Genomic DNA, 15,675 nt, shown 5'->3' with positions numbered 1-15,675 from the left:
AGAAGACTGCAGGCCCTTCTGGCCTAAGCTACCTAGGGTTCTGTTGGTGCTACACTACCTAGGAGAGGAAGCCGCCCTGCCAGCTCCCTGGAATCCTCTGACCTAGGTTTTGATCTGGAGGCTGAAGCTCCTCTCACATGCGTGCCATAGGGATACAAACGACTTAATACTCATGAGAAATTAAGCCAGGCCACTAGTTTATGTTCCCAGGAACATGGCTTTTCTCCCTCTCGATCTTGCTCCTGGAGAGTAGTAGCCGCCTTTGGCCAGTTTCAGAGCTGGAGGTCAGGAATGTGGGGACCCAGACCCATATCTTCTCTCCTACACGAACCTCTGCCTCAGGGCTTAGTTCTCCACTACTGGGACTTTTCTTTGTCGAGTACTCAAATCCCTCAAGGACACCTACAAGGATCAAAGAGGATGACGTCTATAGAGCTAGCCAGAACCTGCCTTGCTCATAGGGATCACTTGGAAACTTTTCCTCCTGTATTTTTCTTTTTTTCCTATTTTTTGTTACTGCTGTTGCTTTTGAGACAGGGTCTTACAACATAGCCTAGACCACCCTTAAACTCGGGATCCTCCAACCTCAGTCTCCAGTGCTGGGATTATAGGCATGAGGCATTATGTTAGCTCATCTGAAAACTTGTAGAACTCTAACCTACATCCCAAACATTGCAGCACTTCCAGGCAGAGTGCAGGTGCCCTGTCAGATGGCGGCCCAGGGTTGAAGTCAGAGCTGGGAACTGACAGCCTCACATCCTTGTGTGGACGAATGGTGTTGGTAGAATGGGCATGGGTGGAAGGTGTCTCATTGAGCAGAACTTGGGCACGGAACTGGACTGCGAATTTGGGTAGCAGGGATGCCTGGTTACAAATCCAGCATTGCTTTCTTTTTGTCTTTTTTAAGACAGGGTCTTAGTTTATAGCCCAGACTGGCCTCAAACTTGTGGTCTTAAGCTTCCAAGTGTTGAGATTACGGCTGCCCAGCACCTTCCCAACTGTGTTCTTAGGCAGGTGAGTCTTTATGAGCTTATCACCCACCTGCTTTAGCCATTACGTGCTGATGATCTTTTTTTTTTTTTTTTTTTGACAAGGTTTTTCACTCTGTATCCCTGACTATCCCAGAACTCATCATATAGACCAGGCTGGTCTTGAACTCACTTTTTCCTCTCAAATTCTGTTTAAAACTTGGACTTTTTTTTTAATCTAAGCTAAATGCAGATAAAAATGTTCTTTATGAACCTCTAGACTTTCCTCTGAGCCTAGATCTGAAAAGGCTGTGTCTCTAAAATGACGCCAGCCTCCCTTAAAATTCCTGCCTGAAAAACTCAGGCTGGCAGAGAAGCATTAGCCCACATCTGTGATTAGGGACTCCCAGTCTCCATCAGAGGGTGGACCCCTGACTGGTCCCTGTGCACACAGCCACCCAGGCTCCTTTACACCACCCAACCCTTTAAAATCTCTTACTCCCTGGCCCCGTAGAAGCCTTCTCATCCCTCTTCCCCACCCTCGTCCTTCCTGTAAAAGTCCAGGTACTTTCATGCAAATAGAAGTTGAAATCTATTCCCACAGGATTCTTGCAAAAATTATTACTGACCAAAATCAGTTCTTAACACTTTTTTGAGTGTTAGCTTTGTTTATCTTGGTTTTGGCCTTTGTCTTTTGAGACGAGGTCTCATGGAGTCCAGCTGAAACTGAATGTAATACCAGAAATGGCATTGAACACCCTGATCCTTCTGCCTCTGCTTCTGTCTTTGACAAAGACTTTGATGATCTGAACTGTCCTAGAATTCCACCTATGAGGATTTGAGGCTATAGACGCAAACTTTTATCAATTACATATTTATCTTCATGGTTGCTACCTCCCCAAAAAACTATTGCAGATGGCATTGGTTTCACAGTCTCAGGGAAGAATGCAGTTTCCTTAGCGATAATAAGGATGATAGTGCTGACTTGCAAGAATAAAATGAACCTGGTGGTACATAAAGCAGTGCCATTTGGGAAATGTGGGCCCAGTTCCACTACCTTCTCTTCCAAATGGGGTAATTTTTAAACAACAGATCCAAGCGGAAGGCACAGGATGAGCCTTGTTCCCCACTCCTGATGCCGGGCTATCTGACCCAGCAGGAGGGGAGTCAAGCATGGTAGCTCTCGTCCAGGGAATCTACAGACTGACAAGGAAGAGCCATGTCTGGTAGGGAAAGGGACAAGAAGGACTTGGTGGCGAAGAGGCAAAGGTCAGACACCAAGGAGTAGGAAGAGAGGTGGGAAGGAAGGAGCCATGTTTACAATGGCGGCCCAGAGCTCAGAGAAAACAGATCCCTGGTGTCTTAGGGAGCTCACTGCTTCTCCTCTGATGGGCCCTGGGGAACAAGGGTTACATTCTGGGTGGAGTAACAACAAACAGTGGCCATGAGAGCTGGGTGTGCCCCCTCCTGGAGAAGGCTGAGCTTGGCAAACAGGTTTGAGTGGCTGGCTCAAAGAAAGTGTGGGGAGAGAAAAGGAGGGTCAAGGAAAGGCCTTGGGGAGCACTTCCCTGGAGGAGATGGAAAGAGGATGAATAGCCATTAGTGAGGCACACACACACCCCCCAGAAAATGGAAAGCAGCTGAGGCGCAGCGAGAAGGGCAGAGAGGACCACTCGTTCCTCCAGAACCTAGGGTGGCAGGGCTGGTACTTGGCAGGGAAAGACCCGGGCCTTTCCAATGACGGGGGTGTTAATTTATCGACTTACACAGTAGTTGCCAGCCACACCATTGTTTCACTATCACAAGGAACTTATTGTGTTAGCATTTGACTCTGGGCAAGCAATTAAATCTCTGCCTGGGCCACTCCTTTCTCTCCTTTACAAAATAAGAAGAGCCCCTAGTTCATGAGCACCTCGTTCACCCAGGCCTGATGGCAGACTCCTACTCCAGGGGCTGAGAATCCTGCCTACTGCTCTACAGATTACATCCAAGGCCAACCTGGACAACTTTGTGCATCTCTGTCTCCAAAAGTAAGAAGAGGGCTTGGACTACAGCATCCTTCTATGCAAGCATGAAGACCCGAGTTTGACTTCCAGCACCCACATGAAAGCGGGCATGGCAACACCAGCCAGTAATCCTAGCACGAGGGAGATACAGATGGGAGGATCCCTGGGGCACGCTGGCTAAACACTAATCAGTGAGCTTCCAGGTTCAAAAGATGCCTTGTCTCAATAAGATGGAGAGCGATTGAGGAAGACCCTTTATGTCCCACCTCCAACAAGCATAAAAAGAGCTGCAAGGGTGGCAAAGTGGCTAGCATTTGTGATGCCCCAGGTTCAATCCTCAGCATTAACTATGGAAGGAAGGGAAGGAAGAATGGGGGAAGGAATAGAAGAGGAAGGAGAAAGAAGAGAAAGGGGAGGAAGAGGCAACACTGAAAGGGTAGAGGGGAAGGCCAGAGGCAGCTGTCTCCATGGCTGTTGTAAATTGAATGGAGAATGTATAAAGGGCTCAGCATACACCGTAGGTGGAGCAGGTGATCATGCCATGGTTGTGTGTTCCTGCTCTGTGGTGACACCTGAGTCCTTGAGTTGCTCACAGGCTCACAATGCCTGAGTATCTGGGTGACCCGTGGAGTGTTCACACCATAGGAATTTAAACTCATTGAAAGAGCTCGTCACCCACTGTCATCTTGCTTGAACAGGCGTAGCCCAAGAGTCCTCTGGTGTTTCTGTGTGTTATAGAGCCTGGTCTCTGAGAGGATAGATACTTCTTTCTGGAAGGTGACCTTCACCCAGAGTTGATTTCATCTTTATTTGGGGATACAGATTATTGAAGAGATGTGACACCCAAGTGTTTGTGACACATTTTGTGTCCTAGCTAAAGGAGGTATAGGACACAGTGGGAATCAGGTACCGTTCTCACCCTCACATTGGGCAAGAATAAGTCAGAAATAGAGCTCCTACTGTGTGCTGTGGTAAGGGTAGGGAAGGAAGCATTTTCTCTAGGACTCTGGGGGTCAAGAGGTGTCCTGGTGTTGGTGGGCTTTGTAGTGGGTCCTGCAGGGCTGGGGAGGGAAGTGCCAAAGAAGAGTGAAGGCCCTAGGTGGGAAGACCTTGACTTTAAAGAAACAGAAACAGACCATTGCGTCTGGAACAGAGGAAGTGGGGATATGGGCCTTTGTTGAGGGGTTGTGTGTTTTGGGGGACTGAGATGCCTCTAAATGGCTTTAAGGATGTGATTGTTTCATATTTAATTTATAAAATTTACTACTTTATTTTTTTTTAGAGAAAGGTTTTCATTATGTATCTTTGTCTGGAACTCACTATGTCGACCAGACTGGCCTCAGCCATCCACCTACCTCTGTCTCTGAAGTACTGGTATTAAAAGATGTGAGCCACTTTTTACTTCTAGGTTAAATTTTAACTTCAGGAAACTCACCATGTTGTCATAAACATCCATCTTTTCATTCTTCTAATTTTCGTAATGAGAAGTTATAAAACATTTTATTGTTTTTTTTTGTTGTTGTTGTTTTTTGTTGTTTTCCCCCCAAAACAGGATTTCTGTGTGTAGCCTTGACAGTGTGCCTTATTTATAAACACCATTTAAGTGTTTGGTGGTGGGGCCTCCTAAAACAGCTGCAAGGTTTTTGCAGCTAAAGCTGAGTCAGGAAGTCTCCCTTAAGTAAGACACACTTGCCTCTAGCAAAAAGAGTCTACCTGCTCTTTGCTGCTACCAAAAAGCCGTGCTTAACTCTGTTCTTTTGTGTCTAGAATTACTTTCCAAGCTCTTTCAGGTTTTATGTGGATGTAGTTGTCCATGTTGGCACCATTCTGTTGGCAGAGGTTTCTGTCTCACTTGGTCCCACAGCCATTCAGTCCCAAAGAAATACACAGAGGTCTACATTAATTATAAACTGGTTGGCCTATTAGCTTAGTCTTTCTTATTAACTAACTCTTTTTTTAAAATATTTATTTATTTATTTATTATGTATACAATATTCTGTCTGTGTGTATGCCAGAAGAGGGCACCAGATCTCATTACAGATGGTTGTGAGCCACCATGTGGTTGCTGGGAATTGAACTCAGGACCTTTGGAAGAGCAGGCAATGCTCTTAACCTCTGAGCCATCTCTCCAGCCCCTTAACTAACTCTTATATCTTAAACTAGCCCATAATTCTTGTCTGTGTTAGCCACGTGGCTTGGTACCTTTTATCAGCGAGGCCTTCTCATCTTGCACTCTCTGTGTCTGGGTGACGACTGCAGACTGAGCCTTTCCTCTTCCCAGAGTTCTCCTGTGCCACGCCAACACAGCAACTGTCATTCTTCTGAGCAAGGGACGTCGAGATTAACACACAAGGCAACTTCAGGTTCACAGACAAGCCTTTATTCCACTTTCTCACACAGTATATATAGCCCTCAGCAGGGGAGGCCAAGCCAGCAAAAGCAGGAAGCTCATCACCATAACTCAATGGCTTAGGGGTAAACATCCTTAGAAACATTGCTGAAAACAACAGATTGTTCCTGGTTTTGTTCCTGTTTTCAACCAACCATAAGAGTGCAAAACAGATCAAGTGGGGGTGTGAAGGCCTGTCCTCTAGGGACTCAACACTCCTGTTCTGGTTGCCCCACCTATACTTCCTGCCTGGCTACTTGCCAATCAGTGTTTTATTAAACCAGTACAAGTGAGAAATCTCTATAGGGTACAAGACCATTGTCCTACAGCAAGGCTGCACCACCACTGCCCAGCTATAAAACATTTTTTGAGTTATTGTGTCTTTTAGATTTTAATTTGGAGACAGTTTGTTCTTCTGAAGCGTAGCTAGATTCTCAATTGTCAAGAAAATGTTAGATTCAAAATGACCATGAATTCTATGCATCAGACTTGCATTGTAATGAAATCATATATGAAAAATGACAGTCACTATAGAAAAACTACAAATATTTTCTTCTGCTATACACTTGTGATTGATTTTTTTAATGCCTTTATTGAGGAATAATTGGCACACAACAAATTGCACATAAAATACACCACTTAATACATTTAGATATCCTTAAATACCCCCATTAAACCATCCCCTTAATTGAGATAGTGAACATAGTCACGGCTTCCAAAATCTCCTCCTGTGTGGTTTCAAGATAGCCTGCCCGAGCTTGGAGCTGAACTGGAGCCACACCCTGTTTTAGTCTTTGAAGAATAAACCCCTTGGTACTTGGGGTGCTATGTTGACTCTGTCAGCTCCTGGCTGGGTAACCAAGTTACTTCATTGCTTAGGTTGTTTTGTTTTGATCTGTGAAAAAGTATCTGCCTCACAGGGTTGTAAGGAATGCTGGTAGATAATAAAGCCAGTCCATGCCGGCCATTGTTACTCGCTACAAAGCACTGGACCTAGATGTAAAAAAGCCATATGGGGGTGGGGTGGGGTGGGGTGGGGGTGGGAGTAATAGGTAGTTCAGTAGGTAAAAGTGTTTGCTGCACTAAGTCCCGAGGATTCTCCTAAAAGCCAGAGGTGTGGCAAGAGCATGTGTAATGTCTGGGACGATGAGACGCAAACACAGGAGTCTGTCGCTGGAAGCTCAAAGACTAGCCAGCCTGGTGGAAGAAAGGAACAACAAAGATGGGGAAGGTAAGGCTTGACATGGTGGCTCATGCCTTTAGTTGCAGTAGTCAGAGGCAGAGGCAGGTGGATCTCTGAGATTGAGGCCAGCCTTGTGTACAGAGAGAGGTAAGTTCCAGGACAGCCAGGATTACACAGAGAAACCCTGTCTCGAAACAAAAAAGGGAGAAAGTAAGAACCAAGACAACCCCACACACATGTTGTGACATGTGCACACCCACATTTACCCACAGGAATGTGTGTGCATACACATACATGTACACTTACACAAAGCCAAATAGGACAGAAGTTTGGAAAACCACTCCCTTCTCCAGGGGAATCAGCTTCTTATCACCTCCATTCTCCTGTTGTCCTAGGATGGGAAATGTCATCTTGTCAGTCACTTGAGACACCTCTGCACAGGTCTCTGAGGGTGCTTCCAGAGAGGGAAGGCTCACCCTGAGTGAACTGGGATCCTGGGCTGAATAAGAGAGGCAAAGATCCAGTTGAGCATCTAGCTGCCTTGTGTTCCTGTTGACATGCCTTCCCGCCCCTGCTGGATTGTGCCTTCAAATTATAAGCCAAATAAGCTCTCCTTGTGAAGTAACCTCTTGCCATAGCAATGACAAAAGTCACATTCTCCCCCCTGATTAGCTGGCACAGCCCTAGAGAATGTCAAACTCTGAACAAAGAAATTGAAAAGGTTCATCACTAGAGAAATACACGCTAAGTGATGAGATGCAGGGGCTTTTGTTTGGTTTTTGAGTTTTGGTTGTCAGTAAGGAATAATGAGAGACTGGGTCAGTCAGCTCCTGTGCAGTAGAGAGAATGCCTGCCCACCACAGTTCTCAAGGAGGAAGTCTTTAGGGCTTGATCACGCTGGACAACAGGCACCATGGGTCCAGTATCCAGCAAGGAGGAGGAAATTACCGCATCCCTAAAAGCTAGTGACTGACATGGAAGTGAACATTGCCCAAGGACTTGGTGTAGCTCCTCTGACCAGGGAGCATACTTTTTTAACTTTTAAATTTCTCAGCACTTGATTACAGCATAAGATACACAAAACGTTTTTTTTGCACATGTATATACATAGCCATGTGGTCACCTGAGTCTGGTATAGAACAGGTTCTCTTGCCCTGTGTGTTTGCTCATTCTGAATTCCATCGCTCAGACCTCCATTTAAATGCAATACTATTTTAGTTGGCCAGCTTTTGCTCATCATACATTTTTGACATTTTCCCCCTTGATGTTAGGGATCAAACCCTAATATGTCTCATGTCTGCTAGGCAAACACTCTACCACTAAACACTTTTTTTTCTTTTAGATAAGGTCTCACTACATTGCCCAACTTAGCCTTGACATTTTGATCCTCCAGCCTCAGCCTCTGGAGTAACTGTGATTACAGGCCTGGGTGATTAGGTCCCCCACCTGCCTGTGAACTTAATGGTTCATCGGCTGAGTGCGTACAACTGTGACGGTGGCATGTGCATGTGGATGGAGGGGCGTTCTCCCTACCAACAGCCTAGCAAGCAGTTGTGCTGCTGGGTACCCTGTTTCATGCCCTGACCCTGTCCACTTGGAGACAGCTAAGACCCTACAGGGAAGGGACTCAGTCCCGTGAGACTACCCTTCACTTGAGGTGCCAGGCGTGGGTTTGTGAGCAGTACCTCTGACCCACTGGCTGTAAGCAGAGGATACCTTCCTTGGGTTGGATGAGTTGGTGAGAGCTGCTCATGCAATTCAGTAAGATGGGCAGTGCAAAGGACACAGCTAAATCCATAGATGGAAGAGACTTGCTGGGCTCGACATCTGGGGAAGGGCAACAAGCTGATGTGCCCTCTGGGAGTATCACCTTCCAGGTCCTTCACAGGCTTGGCTCTCCAGGAACACTCAGAATCTTGTTCTTGGGTCTCATGGAGGCTTTGATAAGTGGGCAGTATTGATTCCATCATTGGCAATGAACTTGCCTTTAGACCTTTTCCTGGCAATCAGGAGGGTGGGGCTGGAGTTAATGTCATCTTGGGGGCCTACTCTTATAACTTTATCTAATACTAAGTATGTCCCAAAGCCCCACCTCCACAAACTACTAACATGGGGATTGGGGTATTCAGTTTCCATCGCGTGAACTTTTTGGGGGGGACCTACAAACCACAGCTCACCTCGCTTCCCAGCAGTGGTGACTGTTATGAGCATCACATGAACACGAAATACATTTGCGTGGCACAAAACTGTTATCATCTGAGGATTTTCCCAATAGAGCAGCTAATTATGCCTTAAGTGATAGTTAGCTAGAACCAGTTTATTGTGCCTTCAGTCAAGACCGGAAGGACCGAATCTGCATGGTGACCAACGCCTGTGGATCTGAAGGACACACAGCAACATTAGAGGAATGATGTATTGAATATTCTGATTCTGCTTTTTCATGGGCTTCAGTTTTTTGCATATATATGCATATATATACATATATATATAACACAATTAGTATACACAACATTTTGTACTACACAAATTACAACAGCTTTGGATATTTTGAGAGTCAGGATCAGAGAAACACTAGTTGCTATATAAAAGGCCAAGAAACTCAATCAATTTTGATTTGTGAAAAGCAGTGTCCCAGGACTCTTGAGTCTCCTCTGAGCTGCCCTGCTCCCACTCAGACTATCCAGCTGTGTGTCAGCAGACATTGGACTGGAAGACAGGCTCCCAGAGCACTGCCCAGGCCCTTCCTGGTTTTCAGAGCAGCTTTTCACCCTTTGAGGCCTCTGTTCCTGCCCTCCAGAGACTGGCAGCAGTGGCAGGCTCCCACAGTAGGGTGGGACAGAGTCTCCCACAGCAGGGTGGGACTGGACCGCTGGAGCAAAGTCTTGGTGACTATAAAGGAGACATCTGCTCTCTGGAGGTCCTCCAGCCTCAGAGGAGGCAGTAGGCAGCATCTTTGTTTAGTTTGGACAGAGATCAAATGTATTCATTGCCCCTCTCCCAGCAGGGAAGCTACGTAGCTCAGAGGCCTCACCATGAAGGTGACTGGACACTTTTCTGATGACTAGCGTGCCTGCCAGTACCGTGGCCATGGTCACGACAGTTGAGTTATGAGGAGACAGAAGTTTCACACGGTTGAAATGAGACCCCACCAGACTTCTAACCCAGACAAAAGGATCCTAAAGCCCACCTTGTTCTTTCCACTTCACCACACACCTGTCTCCATGGCCAAAGGCCAGGCGTCCAGCCAACAGTAATGGAGACAATTTGCCCTGTGACCCCTTTAACAGGGAAGCAGGAAAGCAGTTCCTGCTCCAACAGCGCTCTCCCTCCATCCCTTCTTCCCCGCCTTCCTTTTCTTTAGTCAAGTTAGCTATAGCACCAGCATTTTGTTGAACTTCTGAAAAAGTCCTACAATCCACATACAGCGTAGAATGATGGTATTGTTTTATTTTAAAAAATAATTTCATGGTGTGTGTGTGTGTGTGCGCGCGTGCTTACCTAGGTACACCGATGATACTGCTCAGGGAAGTCAGAGGGTAGCCTGCGGGAGTTGGGTCCCAGCAAACAGATCGTCTGGCTTGGTGGCAGCCTCACCAGCCTCTCATTCTGCTTTTAAAGAAAATTTTAAAGTCAGTTTGCTCTTGGCCAAATATGAGTAATCATGGCCTGCAAGCACATTCAGGTTATCCTGAGTAGCATATCCGCTGTGGGAGTGGTCACATGAATTTCCATAGCAACAGAACAAAAACAGATCAATCCACCTATCATCTACATTGGTGATGGGGGTGAGGAGGAATGTGGGGCAGATACAGCAAAGTGGGCAAATGTCTTCCCCGGTGTCAGACGCTACCATGCTGCTTTAGGTAGGTAGAGACCAGAGATCTGCTTTTGTGATGCATTTTGGGACATTTACCTAGTAGTCATGGCCTTAATCAGACACAAAAATTAAGTTAATAGCTGTTAAACGGCCCAAGATAATTTTTGTTCTGGCTCTAGAGCCTGTCCTCTCTTTGTAACCATGATGTCCTAGTCAGTCAAGGGCCAGCAGCTTGAGAATCTTTGATGCAAATGAAGTTCCTCTCTGCTTACCTTTACCACTGGGGTCAAACCCAGGACTTTGTGCATGTGTGAATGCGAGGTAAGCATTCTACCACTAAACTACACCCCAGGCCCACAGACACAGCCTCTTTAGCGAATGTTCATTCTCACTATGCACAAGAAACTGGGGTCTAAAGGGGAAAGAGAGTTTGCCTGGTATCACCCAGCATCTTAGCCTAGACAGATTAACACAACGAACCTGGGCTTTCTAGCTCCAAGACAATGTCACTCATATCACACAGGCCCCTAAAAATGCCTAAGTACCTTCATTAGCACTTTGTGGGGACTCGGGGATCCTGGTAGTAGTAGAGCGCTTACTAAGCAAGTACAAGCCCTAGGTTCAATCTCTCCCCCTGCAGAAAGAGAAAATGTTCTCAGTAGATGTACATGATACACTGTACACAAAGGAAACACACAGATTGTATGCATACATTGTAGCAAACCATCAAGGAATGACTGCTCCTATTTAACTCCACCAGGAAATGGGAAGAGGACATTGCCAGCGCCACAGATCTCCTGTGCTCCTCCTGACTGACCACTGTTCTCTCGACTCATCCCAAGGGACTTGGATGCTGACTCTTTTCTGTGTATGTGACATTTTAATTTTATTTTATGTGCCCGAGTGTTTTGCCTACATGTATGTCTGTGCACTACATGCATGCCCAGTGCCTGGAGGGCATCAGATTCCCTAGGACTAGAGTTACAAATGGTTACGAGCTGCCATATGGGTGCTGGAAATTGAACCTGGATCCTCTGAAAGAACAGCCAATGCTTATATGTCTTTTCCTGGATGCCTGCCCCAGGACTGAAATTGCTGGATGGTTTGGGGATGACACTTCGATGCTCTTCTTGTTCTCTCCAGTATACTTCCCCTTAGCAGTGAAGCCCCCTGCTTGCAGCCTTGAGGAAATAAATCCCCAGCTCCCTGCCCTATGTTGTCCAGAAGCTCTCAGGCTGTCCAGTTGAGAGAGGGCAGAGGACAGCCAGGACACAAATTTGTCGCAGTAAATGGCTGCTAACAGACGCTGGCACATCTGTAAAGTGCTTTCCTCTGTTCGTGTCAGATAAGCCCCCTTCTGACAACATAAGGCCCTGTGCTGCTGGGAGGGCCCAGGCTCTGTCCAGGCTGCTAGTCACTGCTAGTCTCCCAGCTTACAACCCTAGTCCTCTGTGGCAGCTGGCGTGCCCACAAAGACACCGTGGTCCCTCCCAAAGGAGGAACTGCATTTTTTCTTGCCACATATTCCCCCGGCCTAGCCTGTAGCCTGATATATAAAAGGTGCTTGGTAAATATCTATAGAGTAAACCTAGCATTCTGAAATGCCAATTGGAGAATGCTGCTTGAAGCCCCAGTGCCTACATGTATCAGTTTCTTGTGGCTATTGTAACAAACAGTCACACACACCTTGTGGAAGCCCAAAACTGTGAGTCTGTTTCCACCTTGTCTGAAGGTCAGAGAATTTTAGCTTGTTCAAAGTTGTTGACAAGTGTGGCTACACAACCTGACCTATGGTGTAGTTACTTGGTCTTTTTGACATTAAGATGTCCCTTATAGGTCCACTCTGTCCAATGGTCAGGATAGTCAAGCGTACTTTTGAAATAGGAGGTTTGACCTTGGGAGTGGCTGCCTTCAGGATACTTGGTCTAGGGTGGGTTCACTACCTAAACAACAGAATGCTAATGGTTGATGTCTCAAAGTATTGAAGCAAATAACTGTTCTAATTGTCCTTTGTACCATGTTAAAGCAGTCTTTTGCCTTCTTCCCCCTTTTGTATTGGGGTAGATAAGATATGGAAAATAAATATGGGTAAATTCAGTATTCACTCGGTTGCCCTCCCAACTCTAGTCTGTGTCTCTTGTATTTCTTCTTCTTCTTTTTTTTTTTTTTTTTTGGTTTTTCGAGACAGGGTTTCTCTGTGGTTTTGGAGTCTGTCCTAGAACTAGCTCTTGTAGACCAGGCTGGTCTCGAACTCACAGAGATCCGCCTGCCTCTGCCTCCCAAGTGCTGGGATTAAAGGCATGCACCACCACTTCCCGGCCGTGTATTTCTTCTGTATCTCTGTTTTGTCTGCTAATATTTCTAATACACACGCCCCACCCTGGAATGTCCAAACCCATTGAGGCTGCACCTTGACAGTCACACTGTTCTGGATGTCTGAAGCCTAAAGAAAGGTTGGTGAGATAGCTCAGTGGGTAAAGGTGCTTCCCAAGCCTTATGAGCTGAGTTTAATCCCCAAGACCTACTTGGTAGGAGAGAACCAACGCCTGTTGTTGTTCTTTGACCTTCATGTGAATTCTGTGCATGCCTCCCCAAACACACACACACACACACACACACACACACACACACACACACACAGGGTCGAGGTTGGGGTGGAGACTGAATAAACAGATGTTATTGAAAAAAAAAAGCAAAAGAAACCCAAACTGAATCTCACCAGGTCCGAATCAAGATGTTCACAGCCTGTGCCCTTCTGGAGGGTACAAGGATTATGGAAACTGTATCTTTATCGTTTTCAGCTACTAGAAGCCTCCTGCATTTGCATGCCTTGACTCATGGCCCCTCCTCCAGATGCAGAACTGGCAGAGTCATATCTTTAAGTCTCAAATCCCAAGTCTGTCCTCATTGTCACCTCTCATTCTGACCCGCCTGCCTCGGCCTTGCAATGTCACTGTGATTAAAATCCTTAATACTACATGCAAAATCTACTTTGAGAAGCAGACTAATATGTTCCCACACTCTGGGACATCTTTACAGACTACATCACATACATCTACCACCATCTGGAAGCATTAGACTGACTGAAAAACTTCAGACTTATCACAGTGGTTTGACTGACATATCTGTCCCTCCTAAGTCTCAGGCATTTGAATATTTGGTCTCTAGCTGGTGGCTTTTGGGAAGGATTAGGAAGTATAGCATTGTTGGAGGAGGACTGTCTTTCAAGCAAAGTTTAAGTTTTTAAAAGTCTGCCGCCATCCCCAGTGCCCTCTCTCTTCCCATTTGTGGGTCAGGATGCCAGCTCTCAGTTGCTGCTGTGTTCCCTGCCATGATAGTGAGGGACTCCTGTCCCTCTGCAACTGTAAGCACAGAACTCTTCCTTTATGAGTTGTTTTGGTCATGGTATTTTCTCACAGTGATAGAAAAGTAACTAAGACATTCATGAGTCTGTCCCTTGCTCTTGTCATTCCATACTCATGTTGCCTTCCCCCAACCAGCACATGTCTTCTTGGCCACCCTTGCACTTTTATACCTTGTTTTTAGAATTTCTTTCTGTAATGATCTGTCCTGTCCCCTTAAGAGACAAGCCCTGCCCACTCCCCTCCCCTGTCTGCTGAGGCAGGCAGATCTTCCTTCCTGCTTGCAGCCTGAGTTCCTTCCTTTTTTGTCTCCCTCTAGAAAAGACAACTTCTGCCTCTCCCCACTTCTCCCCTCCCCCACCTCCCCATCCCCGCTCAAAAATTATGACTTTTCCATACAACATGTGACCATTGCCAGGTGACCTTACTACCATCTTAACTGAAGTCAGGTGACTTTACTGTCATCTTGGCTGAGAGCCAGATCAGGTGACCAAGTTCTACCATCTTTACTGAGGTATTCCCTGCCTGGTTCCCCAGTGTTAACCCTGTTTGAGGTCAGGTGACCTTACCACCATCTTAACTGAGAGCCAGGTCAGGTGGCCAAGTTCTGCCATCTTTACTGAGGTATACCCTGTCTGGTCCCCCGATTTACTTATGTTTTTGTCTCTAAATTCCTCTTGCTGACTCTGTTGCATGTGTGTTTTGTGCAGTAGCATGCCTTTGGTAGGGCCCACCAAGAGCATCTACTTCACCCAATTCCTGTTCACTCTGTATATGTGTGTTCATACATGTAACTTAAATGCACCTATGTTTACTGTTAAATGTTATAATTGTCTGTTCATTATATCTCATTCCAGACTACAAAGCAATAAGTCTCGTGTTTTAAACTGGTATGTACTTTTAAGTCTCTTACAAAAATACTTTATATTTAATCCAACCCTGCTTTACCTGTTAAGTTGAGAGCCAGTACAGTCAAGCTTGGACCCAGCTCTCCAGGCAGATTCTATACTGTAGCTGTACTTGATAAACAGCCCTCAACTGTTCCGAGATCTGGGGAATATGGCATTTAAATATTTAATTATTAAAAACTTTTCATAACACAAAGAGATAGGTTGGCTCCTAGAAGCAGCACTCTACTTCCTCCAAAGAAGACAGAAGACAAATGGGCACAGAACAACATTCATCTGCAATTCACTTCAATTGCCAAGCGCTGACCACTGGGCAAAACTTCCTTTCATCTAAACTGAAGATCTCCAGATGTGGACAGGATCACTAGAATTGACAGCCTAGCTGCTCAGGTCAAGGTAGGCTTGTCTTCCTACAGATTTCTTAGCCCACAAGATCTGGAGCCTGGCAGGCCCTGAGCTAAACAGAAAAAGGCAAATATGACCTTCAGTGACCATGGAGGATCCTGAGGAGTAGCTCTAGGTGCCAACTAAGTAAGTTCTCTGTCGTTTTTAATCAATAATTCAAGTAAAATTTTATCCTCCTCAAAGATCTCTGATGCAGTTTAACAGCTGAGAGGTTTTGTCAGTTTAAAAGGACAACCTCACCAAACAAATTTCAGTAAGATATTCTCTCTCATGCTGCCTTTCATAGTCTTAAAGATACTTTTCATTGTGCAAAAATATCTGTCACAGTCATTGTGACATAAATATGCTACCATTTTTACAATGTATATGTATAAAATTTCTGTTTTCACAAACCCAAAAATTCTTGTGAGTTCCAGGGAGCAGAATTGAAGGATCCGCCTTTAACAGGTCAGCTACATCCCCCTCAATTCCCTGGTCCTATTTTTTTTCTCCTTAACTTTGTCCTCTGTTCTGCCAATACCTTAAATGGTGTAAGAGACACCAGACTTTTCCATACCACAAACACCGGACGGGAACAAAGAGACCAGCTACTCCAGGATGTGACCAGCACCCAGCTTTCTCAGGTTCCCCCCAAAAA

The sequence above is a fragment of the Chionomys nivalis genome, chromosome 4 (genome assembly GCF_950005125.1).
Source record: "Chionomys nivalis chromosome 4, mChiNiv1.1, whole genome shotgun sequence".
NCBI lineage: Eukaryota > Metazoa > Chordata > Mammalia > Rodentia > Cricetidae > Chionomys > Chionomys nivalis.
This window is presented reverse-complemented; position numbering follows the sequence as displayed.